Source organism: Dipodomys merriami, unplaced genomic scaffold (genome assembly GCF_024711535.1).
Source record: "Dipodomys merriami isolate MVZ:Mamm:240054 unplaced genomic scaffold, mDipMer1.0.p SCAF_773, whole genome shotgun sequence".
Classification (NCBI taxonomy): Eukaryota; Metazoa; Chordata; class Mammalia; order Rodentia; family Heteromyidae; genus Dipodomys; species Dipodomys merriami.
Window position 1 is genome coordinate 131,549 of NW_027206372.1, and position 24,630 is coordinate 156,178.

The 24,630-nt window shown below is 36.9% G+C and overlaps 1 long non-coding RNA gene and 1 other non-coding gene across 2 annotated transcripts in view; both read left to right on the plus strand.

Moving 5' to 3' along the window:
- The window catches only part of LOC138818535 (uncharacterized), a 58,157-nt gene that overhangs the window by 1,540 nt on the left and 31,987 nt on the right, over positions 1–24,630 (plus strand). Inside the window, exon 2 of the long non-coding RNA XR_011369182.1 lies at positions 4,537–4,587. This is a non-coding gene — a long non-coding RNA (uncharacterized lncRNA). The remainder of the gene's footprint in view (positions 1–4,536; positions 4,588–24,630) is intronic.
- LOC138818538 (U6 spliceosomal RNA) lies at positions 21,838–21,939 on the plus strand. Its single transcript, XR_011369185.1, has one exon. It is a non-coding gene; the product is annotated as a U6 spliceosomal RNA (small nuclear RNA).

The following is a 24,630-nucleotide window of genomic DNA, read 5'->3' on the forward strand; positions in this document are numbered from 1 at the left end:
AGTTATGGAATGAAAATGTAATGCCTTCTTAAGAAAGTCATTTAGGGCTCTGGGAATGTGGCTTCATGGTATGGTGATTGCCTAGTATTCATGAAACCCTGGGTTCAATTCCTCAGTAACAGAGAAAAAAGAAAAACACTAGAAAGAATACTGGGCCACAAGTGGTAGAGTGCTAGCCTTGAGGAAAAAAATGCTCAGGAATAATTCCCTACCCCTGAGTTTAAGCCCTTGGACTGGCAAAAAAATTAGTAAATGGAAAAGAAAGAACACATACTTGAAATATATAATTGCTCCTTACATACTGACACCTGACAATAGCCCCTAATTCATGTACTTTACTTATGTTAGGATACTGTGTTGAAAAAAGTTTTGTTCATTAAGTCACAGCAATTAATGCCAGGAATGTGCTTGGATGTCCGCTGAAGATTAATTCTGGAAAGTCAAGGATTCCAGCATTTTGTGTCATCACTGCTAATCACAAAGTGAAAAGTAGTCTGCGTGATTTTGAAATCTTTTTGGTCAGTTTTGCCATCAAAAAGGCAGAGGCTAATTAATAGTTATGACAGAAAATAAGGAGTAACTCCGGATGGAAGGAAAAAATGATAGTAAATAAGGTATACCAGAAACTGGTCTAGAGAACCATTTTTGGTTATTGAAGAACTATTTGTCAACTAGGCTTTTCCTCATTGCCTTTAGCATTCTAAATCTCTTAGGCTAGTTCTTAATCTCTGCGTGGTAAATGTATCTCCTTCTATGCTGTTCTTTCATATCTTATCTCCTTTGTTTTCTAAAAATCTCATTCTTTCTATATTTCTCTATGAACATTTCCTGATACTAAATACACCTATACAGATGTCACAGGATGCTAATGTAAGGGTCCCATAGCTCATGATTCATTAATGTAACAAACTGGAAAAGGAGGACATATTTACTGCTACCTCAATTTTTTTGAAAAGCTGCAATGTCATCATTTGGTTAAAATTTCAATTCTTTGTCTACACAGTGTGTCAGTGCACCTAAATGCAAATATGAAATGGGTGCTGGTGGTTTACACCTGTAATCCTAGCTACTCAGGAGTTTGAGACCAGAGGATTGTGGTTCAAAGCCAGCCTTGTCAGGAAAGTCCATGTGAACCTAATCTTCAATTAACCACCAGAAACCAGGAAGTGGTGCTGTAGCTAAAGTGGTAGTGAGGTCAACTTGAACTGAAGAGCGGAGGGTCAGTGCCCAGGATCAGAATTCAAGCCTCAGAACCAACAAAAAAGGTGAAATATGACTTTAAGTTTCCCCAAAAGGAACGACAAGATCAATAATCTTCCCAAGCAAAAAAAATTAATTCCAAAATGATTCAATGCACCTACTTTTGGTGAGTTATGTTATGGAATCTGTGCTGGACATATTCTCTAAAAACAAATCGTTTAGGGATACAGGTGGACCCATTGCAACAATAAGATGTACAAGTCATTATGTCAAAAAATGAACTTTACAACTTTGGTGGGGGGAGGATGGGATGGGGGAAGAGGGAGAGTATGGGAAGGGATGGGAAGGGGAAAAAAAGAAGAGGCAACAATGCTTGATAAGAAATGTACACATTATCTTCCCCGTGTAATTGTAACTCCTCTGTATGGTATTCTCACAATACAAAAGAGAAAAAAATGTCAAATATTAGCTTTACAAAAAACATCTAATATTTCTTCTTTGAAGAGAGATGTCTATACAGTTGATGTCACTTGGCTTTCTTACTATCTTAGTTCGAATCCAACCATGGCAGTAGAGTCTGTCAAACTCTTATCTGTAATTACACAGCATAAAAACCACAAGTGTAATTTTAGTTCAAGCAGCAGAGCTTTGGGGGCAGGTTAGCAGGAAACAAAACTGTTCAGAGACAGGATCCAGCCTAGGAGTTCAAGCCCCATAACCAACACAAACTAAAAAAACAAGCAAATAAAACCCCCAGATATTTCATTGGGACCCTCCTTAAAGGAGTACTGGTCTGAGAAGAGGCTTCTTTTGCTGATCATAATCACTGGATACTTTTTTGGAATCCTTATTCTCTGGAAAATTCAGGACCAAACTAAAGGAATTGATAACTGACTCCTGAAACAAGGGAATCATCTCAGGGGTGAAAATACCATCGATAAGACACTTTAAAGCCTCCATGTCTTTGTTTCTTACCAGTAGAATGGTTTTGGGGGGGTCCAGTCGTGGGCCTGAACTCTGGGCCTGAGCGCTGTCCATCGGCTCTTCAACTCAAGGCTAGCACTCTACAACTTGAGCCACAGCACCACTTCTGGCTTATTTTTGCTTATGTGGTGCTAACGAATCGAACCTGGGCCTCATCCATGCAAGGCAAGTGCTCTACCACTGAGGCAACTTCCCAGTCCCTGCAATAGAACATGTTTTAAACAACGTTATTTCCTTTTGTTCTATGCTGGCTTTCAAATGGCACATTATTTCTTTTTGTAATACTCTCAACTAGGAGTTTACAGAAAAGTTATATATGAGTAAATACACACACGAAAAAGTCAGGGACAGAGTTTCCTACAAGCCTTGGGATTTTTTGAACAGTAAAAAGGAAAGCACAATTTAACTTGAACTTTGTCAATCCTCTATGTTCCATTCCTTTCCTGGGACCAGTTTCCACATCCAGTAGCAGTTACTTCCAGGAACAATCTACGGTGCTGCCTGAGATATAATGAATGTTTTCTTGCTTCACCGAAAAAACACAAGGACATCCTGCTCTGAGGTTACACGTGTTTCAGAGACAACTTAGTAAAGAGAAAATATGAAATTTATATTGCTTTTAAATACATTTTCCATAAGTATATTGAGTTCAAACTTTGTAAGTTCTCTATGGATTAAGGCGAATTTTAAATGGGAAGAAGATTCTCAGATCATTTTTTTGTGAGTGTATGTGCTGCGCATTATTTGCCAACTGTTCATGAGTTAACAGTAAGGAAACAATAGCAATAATAAGAGAAAGAGAAGTTTTGTGTTTAAGTATAAGGGTTCATAGAAGACTCTACAAATAAGACAACATTGAAACAATAAAGCCAAGTCCAGTATGTAGATTTATGAGAGTGATATAGAGAAAGCATTACTCGTACGTGGAACAGGAAGTATGAGGCCACTCCCTTTCTAAATCATGCTTGCTAATCACGCAACTTTGTAGACAGTAGAATGGAAGCATAATTCTGTTTTCAATGCAAATCAGATATAAGAGCATGGACTTAATTGGAAAAAAAAGATCATCCTGAGAGAGCAGGGATTATACTAGCCATGAACTGGTGGATAAGATCACATTTATTTTCTTTCCTTTACTTATGTATTTTTTGTTAGTGATGGTCTTGGCACTTGAACACTGGGCCTGGGAGCTGTCCCTCTGCTATTCAGCTCAAGGCTAATGCTCTATACTTGAGCCACAGTGCCACTTTCAGTTTTCTTGTAGTTAATTGGAAAAAGAGTCTCCAGGATTTTCTTGCCCAGCCTAGCTTTGAGCCCTGTCCTAAGATCTCACCACCACCCAGCTAAGGATCACATTTCTAACAGTGTACACACAGCATATATAATGTGCATGTTCATCTATCTTTATATGAATTCTTACGTTGAAAATCTAGGCTACAGCTTAGCCTTTACACTCACAAAAATGTTTGTAATTTAAAAGTTGATACTACTGGAGAAATAAAACCTAAGAATGTAAAGGAGTCTGGGAAGTTCCGTATGCATCCAGCCTGGGCAGAACAGTCTTTGAGAAACTATAATTAACCAGCCAAAAGCTGGATTGGAAGCATGGCTCAAGTATTGGAATACCAGCCATGAGCAAGGTTGCTGAATAAGATCTTGACGCTTTTGCATACATACATACAATCATACACATATATACAGAGACACATATATGCACTCACAAATACACATATGAAGCAACTCTCAGAATATGTGGAAAAGGTAGAAAACAATAGAAAATATGTCCTGAGTAAGATTGGAATCAAGTGATAATTTTTAATGTTAGAAAGTCCTCAAGTGAACCTTCTTCAAAAAAGTTTAAGAATATTACATAGATAGGGACCAGAGTCAAGTAATCATTATTAATGGGATCAGGTCCATGGAGGAATGAATCAGAGACTCCTGCAGGTACATCTGAAAATGTTCATATTCTGTGTCAAATGTTATAACATCTTTGAAAAGAGTATATGAACACTCTGAGCAGTATAGTGGATAATATTACTGGAGAAGTTCAGAATTGCTAGTCTGTATCTCGATTAAATAAACCAAGAAACTATGGAGGGGAAATGTGATACAAGGCTAGAATTCTAGCACTCAGACCAAGACAGGAGATTAGATAGTGGAATTACACAGTGATACCTTCCCTGGACCAGGTAGTATAATTTTGTCTTAATAAAACAAACCAAACAAGAAAGGAATACGCAGTTCGAAGTTTGGGCTAATATTGTCATTATATTTTGAGAAGTCATTTCCTGTTGAAATGAAACTCATATATAATCCTCAGTTGTGTTTTAAATGTTCTCTTCATTACAGAACATTCTTAGATGCAAAATGGCTCATGATTCCCATCCAAAATTTGAAAAAGTAAGTAATCATCATTCTGATAGATTCCAAGGATAGGATGAAGGATTACAAAAGCTTAAGCCTGGAGAAATAGCAAAGTTAATCTAATGTAGGACTATGTAGATCTTGCTAAATTAGAGTTTAAATTTAAAATAAACATTTTGGTTTTGTTTGTAATTTCATATTCTATAGGATACTACAAAATTCTTTTAAGTAGAGGGTTTAATTGATAAAGTTACAAATGTTTCTTGCAATCTATTTGCCTAGAATATTCTTTCATGAGAATTAGAACTCAGTTAATAGATAATACCAACACTTCATGTATAAAATGAAAATGTGAATAATGTAGACAGAGTTGGCAAAAAATGGATGATATTAATTTATAAATTTAGAAAAGACGATTTTTTGAGGTTTTGGTATAACATGGTATGAAGAGAATAATTGTGTGTCATCTGTCTTCTACCTGTATGTAACACAGGTAGCAATTTCCTTAATAACGTCTTCTGTATACAGTGAGAAAACTGCTAGGTTTGGGATTTGTTTTTTTTGTTTGTTTATTTTATTAGTTTGACCTAGGGCTTGAACTCGGGGACTAGACACTGTCTCTGAGCCTCTTTGTGCGCAAGGCCCATGCCCTACCACTTCAATCTCAGCTCACTTGTGTCTGGCTTTTGCTGGAAAGTTTATTGGAGATAAGAATCTAGAGAACCTTCCTGCCTCGGTGGGCTTTTGTCAACGTCTAGTGCGTTGGAGTCCCTGGGTAAGGGTAACAAAATCACCAGGACACAGGGGATGCAGAGTGCAAACAGCAATTGCCACTGCATGCTGTGCTTTATTGTTAGTGGTATTTAATGACAAGCAAGCATGATCTTTGCCAAGATTTGGTCAGAAGACATTGACACAAAAATTTCAACAGATACATTTTTACTTGACCTATGAGACAATGTCTTGATATATTATTATCTAAACTATTTTAGAGCATGTTCAAACCAATCAGGAAAATGCTTGACCAGCTGGTCAACTATGATTAAGCAATCAGAAGAGCTACTTCCTCAGCTCCCAGGAGTCTGTGACATGTGTTTTGAGATAGGGAGAGAGAACATTTTCCCTCTCTAGCCCGGCATGCCAAGAACTTTCCTAATACTCAAACACAGTCCTCAGATAATCCTGAGGCCGGAGTCTGCACCATTCTGCCCCTTCAACATAGACCCTGAGTCTTCACAATTTCCTTCTTTTTTCTTTTGTTTTAAAAGTAAAGCTTTCCACAGAGTTATCATAGACGCTTGCATTGGTTTCATAAATATCAAATATAACAGTACAAGTGCAAACAAAATAATAACAACCATAATTTCCACACCACTAGCAGTATGTGAAATGCTTTGTAGTATTTCTTTTGGATCCAACCCTTCCAATTGTTTAATAAATGCATCAGCAATATTAGAAGCATCATCATTTGTAAATTGTTTACCAAAAATATCATGTACATCAAATTGTAACTGAGCAATCAATTGAGCAGCAGTAGAATTTCCATATAAATATTGCTGTATTACATTCTAATCATATATATATATATATTATATTTTACATTAGTAATGCAAAAGGTAGTAAAATTGCAATCACATTTTAACAATAACTTTTTTTCACAACCAATAACTTGTTTCCTAACCATCCCACTGTCTGTTTAAGAAAATTAATCTGTGTTTGTAATAGAGTATCATTTTCTACCTGTGAGACCCACAATTCATGTGAATCCCGGTGACATTCTTCCACAATGTGCTAATTTGTAAGGAAGTGTGTAGGGCAATTCCAGACACCGCAGCAAAAGTGGTAATAGCAATTAAGTTTAAGATGACAGCTACCATGGCTCCAATCATGCACTATGTACATTGTAGTAGTTTGGTAAAAAATTCAATAACAACACTATCCAAAGGATTTTGGGACCATTCTCTTCCTAATTTAACAGTAGCCAAATATGAGTTCTTTGTTGTAATATCATGGTACTATACTGCCATTAAAATTAAGAGAGGAATTAATGCAAGAACACAGGCGACAATTAAAACAAGAAATAGTAGGAGAAAATGTATAATTTCCCACTAAAAATGCATAAGGCAGAGGTACACAAGCAGTTGCATCATAAGATTTGTACAAAGTAAAATTATAAGTGGATGCAGAGTTCACCGTCCCTGAAAACGATCCATTTGATAGCATCATGGGTTTCAGCGCCGCTGCGACCTTCCAAAGATGAGTCTGAACAGCACTGGGTGCAGCCATGAAAGCCCATAGAGCATCTGCAAAGCCTCCATCTCCCTAGGCCATCAATTGAGCTCCAGTAAGCTATCCATTAATGGCTTCCGGCATCCTAGTAACATTTGATAAATCACATCTGGTAATATTCCATTCTGAACATGTGTTAATAAACTGTCCAAAAGGTCCTCAATTAATAAAATTATTGAACATTTTCCCAAATGTTCCTCTACCCTCTTGCCACACAAAAGGCTGATATTTTAAATCAATATAAGTAAAATCAGGGCACATAGGTAAGGATAACTCGCCATCAGTGACACTTTCCCAGCTACTATTAATGGCCAAGTAGTTAATTGGTGCAGCTGTGTTTTAGAATTGGAAGTGCGTTTCCCAGGTAAAACCCAATGTTGCCAATTCATTACTAAACATGGAGGAGGCCCCAGAAAAACAGGCAAGGAATGAGTATAGTAAGTAAAATTTAAAAAGGTACCATCATCTTTATTGCAAAATGTGAAATTATTCCAAGGAGGAGATAAAACAGCAGGAACAGTATAGACTGTTATATACATGTCTCCCCAAACAACAGGTTCCAATAAAGGAGGGTTAGGAACAAAGTCCCAATAACTTACATTAGCATTAGCATGGACAGAGTTTACAATAAGCAGGGCACATGGCCAGGAACAAGTTCTCAGCCGTGACAGGTTTACCATTAAATTGTAACATCTTTTGTCCTTCTCCAGTCAACTTTTTAACCTGCCCCCAGGTGGGCAGTGGGGATTTCTTTTTCCTCAACTGGTGGCGGATTCCTTGCAAGATATGGGGCTGTCCTCACTGGGCCACGTCTGTATCCATCAGGCAGGAAGCTAGTATTGTTTGCCATCCTGTGTAGACACAAAACCTTATCCTTGCCCCTTATGTAATAATGTTCCTAGTTGCCATTCTGCATCCAATGCAATCTTATTCCATACGGGAGCATTTAAATAAGGTTTTTGTGATATTTGCTCAAAATGGCGCTCAGCTCTAGTTAAAATATCTCCTTGTGGTTAGTTTAAAAAATTAAGAACATAAAGAGCTTGATGTAAAATTATTTTAGGATTTTGCATGGAATACCACAAAATATCCATACTTTCATCCAACCTTTTCCTCATTTTAATTTTTTTCATTTGTTGTTTTAGTGTGCCATGAACACATTCAATAATGGCTTGTCCTTGGGGGTTAATTTCTATTCCTGTAATATGTACCACATCATAAAGTTCACAAAATCTTTTAAATCTGATACTTTTATTGGCTGGTCCACGTCAGTCTTCATTTTGGCAGGCACTCCCATAATGGCAAAATCTTCCAATAAGTGTTCTATTACATGGTTAACAGTTTCTCCCATAAGGGCAGAAGCCCAAATAAATTTGTAATACGTACCTATTGTAACATGTACAAAGGAAAAACAGCCAAAGGCTTATACATGGATTATATCCACTTGCCAGAGCTCTATAGGTTGTAATCTGGGAGGATTTACTCCAGCAGGTACAACTCTCAAAGCATTGGTCTGCAGATAGGACACCTTTTTATAATTTGTTTACCTTGAGAATAAGGTATTTTATAAAGCATATGTAAATAGCTAGAATTTGTATGTAAATGAGAATGATCCTGTTTAGCAGAACAAAATTAATTTATCAACCTGATTATTGCCATATACAAGGTACCCAGGTAAGGAAGAGTGAGCTCTAATGTGAGCTACAAACACTTTGGCATTACGTTGTTGCAGTGATGCTTGTAATTGTTTAAATAATTGGTTTAGCTGGGGTTTAGATGAATGTGTAACTGCAGTGACTATATTACTCACAACTCCTACAGCTTAGGCAGAATCAGTAACAATATTAACATCTCCCACAAAATCTTGTAACACCTTAATAATAGCAAAAAGTTCATTTTGTTGAACTGATGCTTAAGTAGTTCTTTGTACCCAATATTTATTTGTTGTCTAATAGCACTTTTTGTTTTGGAGCCATCTGTAAAAACAGTAATAGCAGTTGAAATAGGGGCCTTGGTAATTATATTATTAATGATAAGTTGTTGTTTACCCAAGCAATCCCACAATCTACCTTTGGGAAAAATGATAGGAAAATTGCCCAGTAAAATTTACTAATGCTCTTTGTAGCATTTCAGACAGGTTTAACAAATATTTTACTTGGTCTTTTGGCAAAGGAAAGATGATTTCAAATAAATCATGCCCTGATAGGATAAATACCAGTTGCCTGGCCTGTTGAATAATAACTGCCAACTGTTGTTCATAAGGCATAATATTTTTTGTAAATCTATGCCGTGTATAAATCCATTCTAATGGTAGCTCATTTTGTCTTATAATTCCTGTTGGGTATTTTCATGTATCTAAAATATATAAATTTATGAGTTGAATAAGCGTTACTCGATGTAAAAACTTTTTTTATTCTCTGTTCTACAAATTGTATTTCTCTTTCAGCTTCCTTAGTTAAAGTTCTTTTGCTATGTCAATCAGGCTCCCTTTGTAACATTGAAACAAATTATGTAATAGATAAGTAGGAATTCCTAATGCTGGTAGCATGCAAATAATATTTCCTAGTAACTTTTGAAAATCATTTAATATATGTAATTGATCACGTCGTAAAGATATTTTTTGAGTTGTCACTGTTTGTCTACAAACAATATATCCTAAATATTTTACCACCGTATCTTTTTGTATTTTTTCAGGTGCTATTATTAATCAAAAATCTTTAAATATAAAGTGTAAACACTGTAACACCATTTCTAATTCTGTTATATTTGGTCCTCCAAACAAAATATCATCCATATAATGAAAAATATAAATGTGAGGCCATTTTTGTCTAACAGGTTTTAAGGCTTATCAACATATATCTGACACATAGTTGGAGAATTCATCATTCCTTGGGGCAACACCTCCCATTGGAAGCGCTGATGAGGGGTTTGATGATTTATTTGTGGTAAAGAAAAGGCAAATCTTTTACAATCTTTACATGTACAGGAATGGTTAAAAAAAAAAGCAATCTTGTAAATCTATTACTATTATTGGCCAATTTTTAGGAAGCATGGCAGGCGACGGTATACCAGGTTGTAAAGCCCCCATAGGGTACATGGATGCCTTACCTCCTCATAAATCAGTCTGCAATCTTCATTTCCCTGACTTCTTTTTAATAACAAATATTGGAGAATTCCATGTTGACATAGAAGGCTCAATATGTCCTTTGGTTAACTGTACTGCAACTAATTGATGAGCTGTTTCTTATTTTTCTTTAGATATAGGACATTGTTCAATCCAAAGAAGTTCCTCAAATTTCCCTAATATCTTTATGGGCTCCATCTAAAAATGTTAAAATTGAATATAAGCTCCCCATTGTTCCAGTACATCTCTACCAATTATGTTAACTGGAACTTCCATAATATAAGTTTTAAGGATAGCTCTCTGTCCGTCTTCTGAGGTTATAGTAACATATGACACTGTTTGTCCTATAAAATTTACAGGAGTATTGCTAACTCCTTTAATATTACAGGGGATTATTTTATATAATAAATGATTAGGCCATTCATGAGTTTTAATAATTGTAATATCTGAGCCAGTATCTATTAGTCCTGTCAATATCTTTTCCTGAATATTAATCTTAATCTTAGGCTGCATTTTAGTAATATGAGTAGTCCAAAACACATTTTGTTGGTTAGTACTTTCAAATCCCCCAATGTGGAGTGTAAATGACTTTCCAATAGATATATATGATAATAACAAGATTTGAGCAATTCATTCTCCCTTTTTAAAGGAAATATGTGCAGCAGCTGACATTAAAAATTTTATTTCCCCAATATAGTCAGCATCAATAATTCCTAAATATATTAAAACTCCTTTTGCATTAAGACTGGATCTACAGGTCAATAGGCCAAATGTTCCTTCAGGTAAAGGCCCATAAATTCCAGTAGGATATTTTTGTGGCTTATCACCACCTTTCAAAATAAAATCTTTTAAGGCTGGTATGTCCACTGCGGTGCTGTGGGCTGTGGCAGGAAGAAGGGAAAAAATGGTTGGCTGCCCTCCATTATTAATCCTGGGCCCCGGGGCTGTCCCAATGGAGACTTTCCCTGCATAGGGTAAGCATCTTTTATAGGAATTCCTTTATTGTCTATTTTTGATCAAAACTCCCTTGCCCAGTGCTTCCATTTTTTACATTTAGGGCAAATTCCTGGTCCTCTCTTGTTAACGTCAGTAGCCTTTTTGACCCTATCCAAAACACTTTAGAGGGTTTTGTTTGCAAGCATGCCAGGTTAGTGGCCATAGATTTAGCAAATACCTGCATACACCTGGATTCAGATGTAACGTCTTTGCAGTCCCTTAAATATGTATTCACATCCCCAGATTCTTTAATACGCAATAGGGTCCGTCTACAGTCCTCATTAGCATTCTCATAAGCCAACATGTGTAGCAGTTGTTGCCCTGCAGCCTCTACCACAACAGTACATTCCAAGGTCAATTTCAATCGTGATAAAAATTCAACATAGGGTTGATTAGGTTTTTTAATTTCTTTAGTCCAAAAGCCATAATGCTCTCCTACTGGTCAAATCCTTTCCCATGCCTCAATACCAATGTCTCTTAACTCCTCATGGATCTCTTCAGGAGAGTTCACTTACATATGAGCATCCGCATATTGTTCTGTTCCACTTAACATGGGAAAGGTTATGATCTGCAGGTGTGGATTACTGCTCTGTGCATTTTGTTTAGCCCTTTTTGTACATAACTCAGTAAACCACATTTGCCATTGTAGGTATTTCGGTTTCTTAAGCAAGGCTCTACAAAGCATCTTCCAATCCTAGGGAGCAAAATTATTGTAATGTCAGGCAAGCCCATTAAGCAATTCCTTAACATAATGAGACTGAGGACTGTTAGGTTTTTAAAAAGAGGAAGCTGAGTAAGAACAGCACCACGAACGTGGTATTCAGGTAAGGGGTAGTTTTATTCAGTAGACCTACTGGGACCAGGCAAGGTTGGAACTCCACGAGGCTGGGAAAAGCCTAGGAAAGAGAGAGCTGGGAAAGAGAGAGGAAAGAGAGAGAAGAGAGAGCTAGAAAAGAGCAGCAAGAGAGCAGAGAGCTAGAAAAGAGCGCGAGAGAGCAGAGAGCTAGAAAAGAGAAGCAAGAGAACAGAGAGCTAGAAAACAACAGTGAGAGAGCAGAGAGAGAGAGAGCAGATTGCTAGAAAAGAACAGTGAGAGAGCTAGAAAAGAGCAGAGAGCAGAGAGAGCTAGAAAACAGCAGCAAGAGAGCACCTCTGGGTCTGGGCTAGGCATTATCTAGGGTATGGGCGGAGAAAGGTGTGGCCACATCAAATTCAGATGTGATCTCAACGGATGCAGATGTGACCTCTTCCAGGAGTCCCAGTTGCATAGGTAATGCAGGTACTGGGTGGAGACTTTGCTGCGAGGAGGGTGGAGTCTGCTCACCATCCTGTAGCAGACCTTATATTCCAGCCTTTTAATAATCATAAAATAGGGCATGGATTCTCTCGGGCTACTTCCTGCTGACAAGGGGGCATCGACAATAGGGGTAAAAGGCTGGAATTTGGTCCCCTCCCAGAGAAGGCAGTGAGCAGCAGTGGTACCTTGGTGGCATGAGTCCTTAGATGAAGCCTGGAGAAGTCTGATGAGCATTGAGAGGCTGGAAAAAAATACTCCAGAGCAAATAAATGGCAAGAGGAAGGACTTGGGGCTGAAAATGTAGAAATGTCCCTAGATACTTCTGACATCTGGCGACTAGGTAGAGAAGTCAGGTGACAAAGGCAAGAATATAAATTCCTGTTTAGTTAATAGGTAGACAGGTATAAACATTTGATGGGCAGGCTTCTTACTTCCACTGACCTCCTGGCTCTGGTAAATTTTGAAAGGGCAGGCACAAAGTAGCTGATGTGACATCTCCTCTTACTCCTCTCCATGTTCCCTTGTTCCCCAGACTGGCTGAGTCTAGGTGCTCATTGCTGGGATGGCTTGCCCAAGTTGGTATTCAAGGAGGCTTGAACACAAGGCCTGGGCACGGTCCATGAACACTTCTGCTCAAGGCTAGTGCTCTACCACTTTGAGTTACCTTAGTACTTCCAGTGTTTGGCTGCTTAGAAATAAGAATCTTGAGCCATGATTCCAGCCGGGCTCTTTGTAGGTTAGTTGGGAGATGGAGTCTTAGGGATTTTTCAGCCTGGGCTGACTTTGAACTGCAATCTATGCCACAAAAACCCTTTATTATTTTCAATTAAAGCAACAAGGAGATCAAGTAGAATAAGTAGAACTGACCTGGTTCTTATCAATAATTGACAGACAAATATTCTGAAATGACAAAACTCAGTAGATGTGATGAGAATTTCAGCACAGATATGCCCAGTATTTTAGAACCATGTAGTCAGTAGAATTCACAACACAAAACAAAAAGGCTTATCAAGAATTGCCAACAAATATTCTGAAATGACAAACCTCATTAGATGTGATGACAATTTTAGCACAGATATGCCCAGTATTTTAGAACCATGTAGTCAGTAGAATAAACAACACAAAACAAAAAAGGCAAAACTAAAATTTTAACAACAATGTTTAGACATCTTTGCTAACAAAGGCACATCACATGGTTGAGCCTCAGTTACCAGGGCCTGTGAAGAGCGCAACTTGTTAGCAAGGCACCTTAGAATAGATGGATGGAATAGTAAGTTTGGTGGAAGGTTAAGGGCCATATAGGGCCAAACCCTAAAGTCACCATGTGGCCAAGATGGTGAACTCAAGATGGTGAATTTCTGAAAAAAAAAATGCAAAGACACCTTGAACAAATAGACCAAGACTACAATTGGCTAGCCTTTGAAAGAGAACCTAGAGGGGGTCGTTGGGACCCAGCCTGCGTCACACTCTTCAGGACACAAGCCAAATGTAGAAAAAAGCGAGAGATAGGGAAAGTTGGACATGAATGGCAGAGAGAGAACAGAGAGAGCCCAAAAGTAAACAGACTTCTGACCATTTACCATTGAAGTAGCAAAAACTGTCTACATCTGAGAATGGCATAAAAATGAGGCACTCTGGCTTTCCAGGGAGAGCAGGAGACATTTTAAAGGGGTTTCACGGCTCAAGCGTGATTCGCAGCACCCCATTAAAAGAGTAGGAGAGTCAGTCTGGTGAGTGAAGTAGAGCTGACGAGGTGGAAGCGGCGTCCCAACATTTCCCAGAGCCCTCTAGAGAGAGCAACAGAGAACCATAGAGTAGCTTCACTTACCAGAGTAGAGAAGTGGTGTGGACGTGGATTATGAAGGCCAGCAATGGTATCGATGAGCTCTGTCCGCAGCAGACAGTTGGGTTCACAAAAGGCCATCAGAATTGTGCGTATTCCTCAGAGCAAAAAGGGTAAAAACAAACAGAACAAGAAAAAAGACGAAAAAAAAAACAGAGAAATCCCAGCAATCCTGAATTTAAGCCCTTTATCCGAGTCACGGCACCATTTATGTTAGGTTTTTAAAAAAAGGTAGCTGAGTAAGAAGAGCACCACACACGTGGTATTCAGGTAAGGGGTAGGTTTATTCAGTAAACCTGCTGGGAACAGGCAAGTTGGCACTCCACGTGGCTGGGGAAGGCCTAGGAAAGAGAGAGCTGGGAAAGAGAAAGGAAAGAAAGAGAGGAAAGAGAGAGAAGAGAGAGTTAGAAAAGAGCAGCGAGAGAGCAGAGAGCTATAAAAGAGCTGGGAGAGAGCAGAGAGCTAGAAAAGAGCAGCAAGAGAGCAGAGGGAGCTAGAAAAGAACAGTGAGAAAGCAGCGAAAGAGAGCAGAGTGTTTGAAATGAACAGTGAGAGAGCTAGAAAAGAGCAGAGAGCAGAGAGAGCAAGAAAAGAGCAGCAAGAGAGCACCTCTGGGCTTGGGTTAGGCCTTATCTAGGGTATGGGCAGAGAAAGGTGTGGCCACATCAAATTCAGATGTGACCTCAGGGGATGCAGATGTGACCTCTTCCAGGTGTCCCAGTTGCCTAGGTAACGCAGGTACTGGGTGGAGACTTTGCTGCGAGGAGTGTGGAGTCTGCTGGCCATCCTGGAGTGGACCTTACACGGACCATACAACATTACTGCCTTCTTAAGTTTACCAATATCATCTACAGCAGCACCTTAATATCTGGCTGGTTGAGATATACCATTCATAGGGGGTCGTTGAATTACAGGATAAGAAAAAATAGGCATTTCATCATCAAAGTCACTGTCTGAGCCCTGTGTTTTGTGAGGGAATGATGCTGTAAAAATTGCATTGGCCAGTGAACGAGCTGAAGGCTGCTTTACTTTCAGTTTCTCAGGTTCTCCTTTCACTCTGCTAATTTCCAACCCCATATGTTGTAATTTTGATAATATCCATTCCATTTGCTCAGACATTTTGTTTACACTTTCAGTTTGTTCCTTTTCAGCCTTTTTTACCTCTTGTTTTTTCTCTGTGAACTGCAATGCATCCTTATCTATTGAGTCCTTAACCTCAGAGTCCAATTGTAAATCTACTATAAAAGGGGTGGCCTCTTTCTTTAAGTCTGCTTTTAATCTTTCCTCATTCAAAGCTTTAAAAAGGGTATGTAAAATAGCCCAAATGGACCAAAATCTAATAGGAATCTTTTCCCCTTCTCGAACAGCTCTTTCTACGTTATTCTTTACTCATTTCCAATTATCGACATCTAATGTTCCTTCATCGGGGAACCAAGGATTCCATTCCCTAACTACATTAATACAGATTTCTATGTCAGAAGAAGAAATATTTAGACCATAAGCAGCAAGTAAATGTTTAAGCATAGTTAAGTATGGAGTAGATTTAACTTGTCCCATCATCCTGTAATTAAAAGTACTTACCTGAATATCCCTTCCTGAATTCAACCATGAAGGGTCCCTGTTTGGGTGCCAATTGTAACGTCTAGTGCCTTGGGGTCCCTGAGTAAGTGTAACGAAATCACCAGGGCACTGGGGATGCAGAGTGCAAACAGCAATTGCCACTGCATGCTGTGCTTTGTTGTTAGTGGGTATTTAAAGACAAGCAAGCATGATCTTTGCCAAGATTTGGTCAGAAGACATTGACACAAAAATTTTAACAGATACATTTTTACTTGACCTATGAGACAATGCCTTGGTATATTATTAATTTGGGGGGGGGGTCTGGTCATGGGGCCTTAACTCTGGGCCTGGGTGCTGTCTCTCAGCTCTTCAGCTCAAGGCTAGAGCTCTACCACTTGAGCGACATCACCACTTCTGGCTTTTTTCTTTTTGCTTATGTGGTGCTGAGGAATCGCACTCAGGGCCTCATGGATGCAAGGCAAGCACTCTACCACTTAGCCACCTTCTCAGCCCTGTCTTGGTATATTATTTATCAAAACTATTTTAGAATAAGCTCAAACCACTTTTCCAATCTCAGGAAAATGCTTGACCAGCTGTTCAACTATGCTTAAGCAAGCAGAAGAGCTACTTCCTCAGCTCCCAGGAGTCTGTGACATGTGTTTTGAGATAGGGAGAGAACATTTTTCCTCTCTAGCCCGGCATACCAAGAGCTTTCCTAATACTTAAACACAGTCCTCAGATAATCCTGAGGCCGGAGCCTGCATCATTCTGCCCCTTCAACATAGACCCTGAGATTTCACAGTCTTGAACTGTAATCTTCCAAGCTTAGCATCCTGATTACCTTTGATAGTTAAAAAGTATAAATATAAGTAATATTTGCAAGAATTCCAGTGGAGGAAAAATGATGCAACCCAGTTAATAGTGGTGTTCTTTCCAGAACAAGGAGGGCATCACATTAGCAGAGATGCAGTGTATTTTCACAATGGAGATAAGCTATACTTGATGTGAATTAAGGGAATTTTGAGGTACACCCTACAAATTGGAAACTGGTGGGCTAGGATGACTTTATGACATAAATCTTGTGATTGATGGTCATGAAATAATAGCTTAATCTGATAAAAAACTGCTTACTCTTGAAGAATTAATTATAACATGCTTCATAGTTTTATCCCATATCAGAATGTGGCTCTTTTTCTGTTCACTTCTCAGTCTGTAACACCCCATTGGAAAATGAATCTATTTCAGAATTACATAACATGCAAACAGGTATATTTTGAGTCTCTCAGGTATGGAATGTTCAGAATTTTAAAATGAGTAGTTATTAGTCCTAGGAATTTTGAAGAACAAATACATTCTGTCCTCTTAACAACTTATTTACTTTTAAAAGTTATGGGTTTCCATAGAATGAAAATGTTTTCTGTGTTAGTATAAGAAAGTAGTAAATTTATTCTATTTTCAAAATATTGGCAAGTATATTGTGAAAAATTGTCTAGTTGGATATTCAAGTTGGTGATCCTGTGATAAAGAAGAGGTAATTAATTCAAATTAGATGCCAAATAATACTGATTTTTAAAAAGTTACTACATAAAGAATAATATTTACTATACCAAAACAGTGAAATTTTATTTCATCAGCTTATTTTTAATTTAATTTTATTATGAAAGTTATGTGCACTGGGGTTACAGCCATTGTAAGGTACTGAATACATAACTTTTCAAACTTGCTATCCCCTCTCTCATTTTTCTCACAAAAGTTGTAATGTACATTTCCAACTTATTGTGTTGTGTGAATTGCCATTGCATTGGTTTGCTCTTTGTCTTTGCCTCGCCATTTTTTTGTTCCTCTTCCCTTCCCTAATTAAGGTAAATGTATACACAATACACAGGGTACGAAAATGAAACACAGCAGGGGATTAACCATAGGGGAAAATCTCAAAGAAAATAGAAATCACATAGTACATCAAAAACAACAACCGCAAATTAATATCTCTCTTTCCATATCTTGGAGGTCATTTTGCTCATCATCAGCTTATATGAACATATATATGCATAACAAAGCCACTGGAAAACAGTAGTTTCATGGACACTATATCATGAAAACAACATGTTAACTTTTTTTGATGGTAAAGGTGGAATTAGGATTGTTGAATTCGCGATTCTGATAAAGGAATTTCAAAAAAGTTTTAAAATTTATGACAGGTAAATTTTAATTGTTCAAACTTTTTAGCAACATAGCCTATTAAGGACATTTAAAATTGTCTGGGAAAATAGGCTTTCATGCAAAGAAATCCTTGGAGGCTTAGCTGGGAGGGAGCAATGTGGGTGAATATGGCTCATTTTCACACTAAACAAACAAGCCTCACAAACCTTGCTGTAAATCCTGTAGGTTCCCTTGAGAATTGTCCTTACCCAGGAAATATATTTTCACTGTGTGAAAACAAGGTTTTAGTGGAATTTAAATTCAAAGTTCTTAAAAAAAAAGACATCAAAATTTGTGAATTGACATTTAATTACCAAACAGTAATTCTCTCAAAAAGAAGGAAAGATGTAATTCAAAATCACATTATTAAAAGTATGAGAAAAGAGTAGTGGAGAAAGATGAGAAAAACCATAGAGGACTGTTATCTCTCCAGTGGTGTAATGGGTTCTTTATCTTGTTTCTTCCATTCTATTTTCGTCAGCTATGAAGAGTGTCTCAGGACTGGAGTAACCAGTTCAGACAAAGAATACTCACAGAATGGGGACGGGGAAAGTGGCTCAGTGGTAGAGCGCTTGCCTTGCATGCCTGAGGCCCTGGGTTCGATTCCTCAGCATCACATAGGCAAAAAGAAAACAGCCGGAAGTGGAGCTGTGACTCAAATGGTAGAGCGCTAGGCTTGAGATGAATAGCTGAGGGACAGCGCCCAGGCCCAGAGTTCAGGCCCCACGACCGCCCCCCCCAAAAAAAAGAATACTCACAGAAGAAAATATTTTCAGTCGATGTAGGTGATTTATAACCTTTGACAGTCTATTCAAATCTGTTCAAAATTCTCCCCTACCCTAACCTGCCATCTTTGAACAGCTTTGTTTGCTTTTCCCAAGACTGCCCTTCATTAACTGCTTAAAATTTTGTGAGGTCATATAAATACTTTTTAGAGATTGCTGTTTGGTTGTGATTTTTGTGTGTTTTTGTTTGTAGTTGTGTTTTTAACTGAATTTCAAAAGGTTGCACAAGTGGGTTGGAATTAAATATGTCCACCTAATTGTCCAGTGCTCCTGGATCAGAGGCAATACTTCTATCATTCTTAACCAACCCTTTCTCCAAGACTTATTTCAGATTTACCACTTCCTTTATTACATGTGTACATTGAGTATTCTAGCTGTACTTGCCCCTTGTTCCATTTTTCATTCATTTTATGTCTTTAATATTATTCCTTTCTGGTTTCAATATCCTGATAGTCATTCTGTTAAACTGTCAGTTAATAGTTTGAAAGGCTTATATACATTCCATGGAGTTTCAATCCTGCATATACTTGAACTGATGTCAGCTTATATTTCCATAATTCATTCATCTGCAATAACAATTTGTAAGACTGGAGACGTGAAGCACCTAGACATGATTTTATTCTCATCTTTTTGGAAGATTAATCTTTAGTCAACAAGAAAGTTTAAAAATCACTTAGAATTTATAGCTAGCTACCAGTTTTTATAAATGGCTTTGTACATTGGTGTGTGATTATTTTATTTTACATGGGATGATATTTTCTACTACCTATAAGTTTTGGACAAAGAAGAAAACTAAATTTTATTACTGTAGAGTAATATGATAGAAATAGAAGACAAATTTTACGTTTATCACATATCTGATCAGTACCCATAATCAAGACTTAAAGTCATATTTCTTACTATGTTAGACAGATAGGGAAAATATGATAAGGCAACACATGATTGGGCAACTATTAGTAACTTTTTAAAGTGTGCATTCTTATGTGATGAAATTTACTTTATTATCCAATATTTGGGTTTGAATTATGGGAGGCTGATCTATTTTACACATTTCTGGAAGGCACCTACTGATCAACGCAAATGGTGGGAGATACTATTTCTACACTTTAATGAATGGTTGAACTTATTTGGCATTAGTGCTGAGTAAATAAATCAACTCTATTGTAACTTGATTCCTACACTTGAAAAACTTAATGTCACTGTCATTTACTTGTCAAGTGTTATTTTGGTGAATATGATTTTAAAAAGTTTATTTGAAAAGTTATATACTTTCAAGAGATTAAATGTAGGTTATCATTGGTTTGAGAATGACAACATTTTTATACTACAGAACCAAGATTTACTGAAGTACCAGTGTTTTGAAGTACTAAGGGTCTTCTCAATTAATGTTTTTCGAAATTATATTGGACCTCTAAGTCAAGTTTTCCTAGCCTTGGTAGAACAATTATGGATCTATCATTCCAGGAATTATTTTTTTGCCTACTTATGCTGGACTGCAATCTTTCATTCATCATTAAGAGAGGGGTATTAAAAATAATCTTGTGACATTTGGGATTTTGTTTACTCATATGGGCTGCTCATCTGTAAATTGAAAGTTTGAACTACATTACTTTCTCTCATATTTTGTGATCTCATCATTCATTTTAAGTTGCCTTACATTTCACAATTGCTTACTGCTAATTCCTGCAATGAATTGGGGCACTGAAATATCATAGGAAGTGAGAAATTGAGATGGGTCTTTAATTACTTTCTGTTAGCATGTTGCATGGGCCAAGATGAGAAGGTTTGCCCATGTTACCTGATGATGCAGATAACTGGGACCTGATATCCTCAGACCCGTGGGTACTGCAGAAGAATAATAGCTTTTAGGCATCATATCAGCAAAATTTGGGTATAATCAGTAAGAATGTTTCAGAAATATGGAGAAAAACACTTTGGGACTAGCGAGTTAACACAATATACACAGCAGCAGTGTAAAATCTCTTCTAGATTAGAGGAAAACAATACTGTTTTTTTTTACTATGTGAATTCAGAAGACCACGAACACTTAGAAGGTATCACAAGTTTATACCGAGGACATTGCATTGATACTTTTTATATTCTATTATATATTCTAAACCTAATTATTCATGTTTCAATCTATTTATGGGAATAAATTTCAATTTATTTGTCAAATTATCAATCAATTCTAGTAAGAGTCACTGTGTGAAATTTAAGATCAATACATATAAATATAAAATATATAAGTATATATATTATGAGAAATTGTTATTCATTGTTCTGTTGTGGTTAGGGTATCAAAGGCAACTCTGCTTTAAAGTATTATTCCATTATCTCTACCTCAGTTTTCAGTAGAGTTAGACCTAAAACTTTACCATTTGTAAATTTACAGCCTGGAGGCAAGAGGAAACACTTTGATTAAAACATAACCAATTTAAGCCTAATATCGAGGAGAAACATATGGACTTCTCTAGGAGGTATGGAAATATCTGGTGATAGAAAGTCAGTAGTGTAAGTTCCTGCCTTGTTGGATGGTAGACAGGCCAGGATATTAGGTAAACATGCATATGAACAATTTTTTCACATTCTTGGCTTTAGCTACTTTTAAAATGATAGGTATAATAAACAATTATATTTTGATAAAATACCTTCTATTCTGAATATTTCGGTCTGCAGTGTTCATCTCTCTATGAACCCTTGTAACTAAGATTAATTTTGTTCCAGTAAGAAAACTATGCTGTCAGGGTAAGATATTCTGGTTGGTCTGTTCCTACATGGAAGAAGGGTGAAGGGTAAGGAACACATTTGTACCACTGAGACCTCATTTAGGAAATTTTAAGCTGCAGAAGTTTAGAAGTAGCTCTTATGCAAGGCTTACTTTGAATCCATTAGCTCCACAACGCTAACTCCGTTGATAAGTACTTGAAAAGCCATCACCTTTGGACTTAGCTATAAAGGCTTCAAAATATGATCAAATTTCAAATGAAAACGACAAAATAGTCATTGACAAAAAATTGCAAATGTGAGCAATCGACCAAACAATATAAGTTTTTCCCACTATATACAGAAATTTATAGAAATAAGATCAATAGCATATTTAGGAACAATAAAGGTTCCTTGTTACAAATAGGCAACCAAGGATATATGCCTGTATAAAGATTGCATCATTAACTACTTAAACTAAGAGGATACTCCATGCTTCAGCAGTCGGTCTACCCAAATTACAACAATACAGAGATTAACATGGCACTTGCACAAGGATGATATGAAAATGTGTGAAGTATTCCATATTTTTCATTCTTCAAATGCAAGAAATGAAAAACAGTTATTAAAAAGTTGATTACAAAAATCAAGTGTAACAAAACCTGTAATTCATAGAATTACAGGTTAGTTTGACATCAGTGTATTAAATCTTCACCTTCGAACGGCCCTTACATAGAATAACCTTTAAAAAACTTGAAATTAGATAACATTATCTTTTTATCCCAAAGAAATAAAATAATATAAGGACCTCGGGAAAAAAGGAATCTTAAACTTTTTCTATATAGAATGTAATCTGAAAGGACACATTTATTAATGAACCTTTATATTATAAAACAATATAGACTGCAAAGTATTATATCTAGAAGACAATGAAATAGATTATGAACTTTATAGAAACATAGATACTTTTTTCAGACAATCACCAGGATTATCTTTAATTTCTATACTATTCATTTCAACAGAAAAAATAAAATTAAAAATATTCCAAACTCTGCAGAAATCATTATAGATGCATACAAACAACTCTTAAATACATTTTGAGACCAAAGTCATGCAATTCACGTGGAAGAATACCATGGAATCCATAAATTTTTAAATTAAGATATTACTGTTGTTTTGTATTATGAAAATATTTTGTAGGGACAGAAAGGATGGACTGGCACTTTTGAAATTTAAGAAACTTAACCAAACCATTACTACATAGGAGTACAATTTGTACAGCCTTCCACTACTTCAAAAGTAGTGATACATACTTATCCTTTTGGCAATATCAGATGAGGTTTCTTCCAAGTTGTTTTTCAGATCCGGTTTGATATCATGATTCAACAGAAGGAGGTACAGCATATCTTTGCTATTTCAATTCCCAGCAACAAGATTCAAGGGGGTCAAGAGGACTTTAGTTTGGAGATTGGTATCTGCATCATGATGAAGTAAGAAAGAATCCATTCTGGTATTATTCCACATATAAGCACTGTGCACGGTTGCCAAGCCATTCAGAATTATAGCATGAATATCTGCCTTGAGCTACCAACTCATGGACAATGTCTAAATGTCCACTTTAGGATTCCTGATGAAGAGGGGTATACTTACCTCATCTCTAGTGTTCATATGAGTGGCCTTTTTGAAAAATAGTCTCGGTACTGTAGTAAGCCGATTCATTTCGACATCCCAAAGAAGAAATTTGCATGGATTCTTCTCCATTATTTTCTTGCAATTGATACCTTTCTCACGTTTTCATCTTGTTCCTTGTCTTCATCAGAATTGCCTAACCAGAGACTTTGAGTACCAGTGGAAATAAAGTGTCCATGTATGTCCCCAATAGTTCAGGTTGGTTGTACTGGTCAGAAAAATCTGGTGAATTTTCTGCATATGTTAATCCACCATGATTTATTTTCTCTTTTTCCATTTTTACTATTTTAAATTATTCTAACTGGAGAGTAGTGAATTGATAGAGAGCAGAGGAAAGATTTTCCTCCGTATTCAAATGCACAGACTGAAAATGAGGACCAGTGCTGTCTTCATAGGCAGCTTATTCTAGAAAGGAGAAAATAGGAAACAATGCCTTCTATGTAAATGATTTGGAAAATACCAAGATATAGTGTAAGAGAACTTACTATTCAATATATGAGCTTTAAGTGCTTTCTAATAGATCCATTATTTACTGGTAACCAACCTTAGAAAAAAATGTATAGTGCAGTAGTAAAATAGAAGTCCTTTGTATGACTACCTAAATTCTTGTTTTTTTTTAAAGACACTTGTTTTCATCTAAAAAATAGGCCTATCTATTTTCTTCAGTTGATTTTGATGATTGAAGATGCTTAATGAGGAGTCCACATGTATTAGTAGTCCTTTGATATCAATTAAATTTCAGTTTTTCTTCTTGGATAATATAATGATCAAAGCAATAGGTCAGAATCAGCAAACAATAGTTCAGCATCATACTTTCAATGCAAATGGATCACCAGTAAGTAATCTTTGATACCATTTTCCACAAAGTTTTGTCACAGATACAATCTGCCTGTCTTTTCTAGCTGCTTTCCTAGCCTGGATCTCTTCTTTCATTGTGCAAGAAAAGTGTGATTCAACTGATTTGTCAGAATTGTTAATAGAATCATCAAGGATTTAGATTCTTTATTAAAAAAATTAGGTGTGGGGCCTGAACTCTGGGCTTGGGCACCGTCCTTGAGCTCTTCAAATCAAGGCAAGTGCTCTACCACTTGAGCCACAGAACCACTTCTGCGGTTCTGTTTATGTGGTGCTGATTTGGAAAATGGCAGAGCAGAAAGTGAAATGATGCAACCAAAAATATAAAAGCAAAATAAATTAGGATAATTATGGATCAACTTATTGTCTATGAGAATCATGAACGAGAGAGAGGAAGAGAGATACAGATGTTCAATGACCTAGCTGGCCAAAAAATCCATGCTTCTGATCCATTTACAAAGTAAAGAATTTTATTTTTTATTTGTTAAAAGAGATTGAAATAGAATTTATGTATTTATTGAAATTAGTAAATACATTTTAGTAGCCTACATAAAGAGACATAGCTTTGACCAAATTATAAATAAGAATCTTAATCCTTGGACTGGGTTGCTGGCTCAGTGGTAGAGTGCTTTACTTGCAACTTACTATATAGTGCAGAGACTACTTTCAAAAAAGGCCAGTCATATGAATACTGAGGATGAGGATGAGTATACCCCTCTTCATCGGGAAGCCTAGAGTG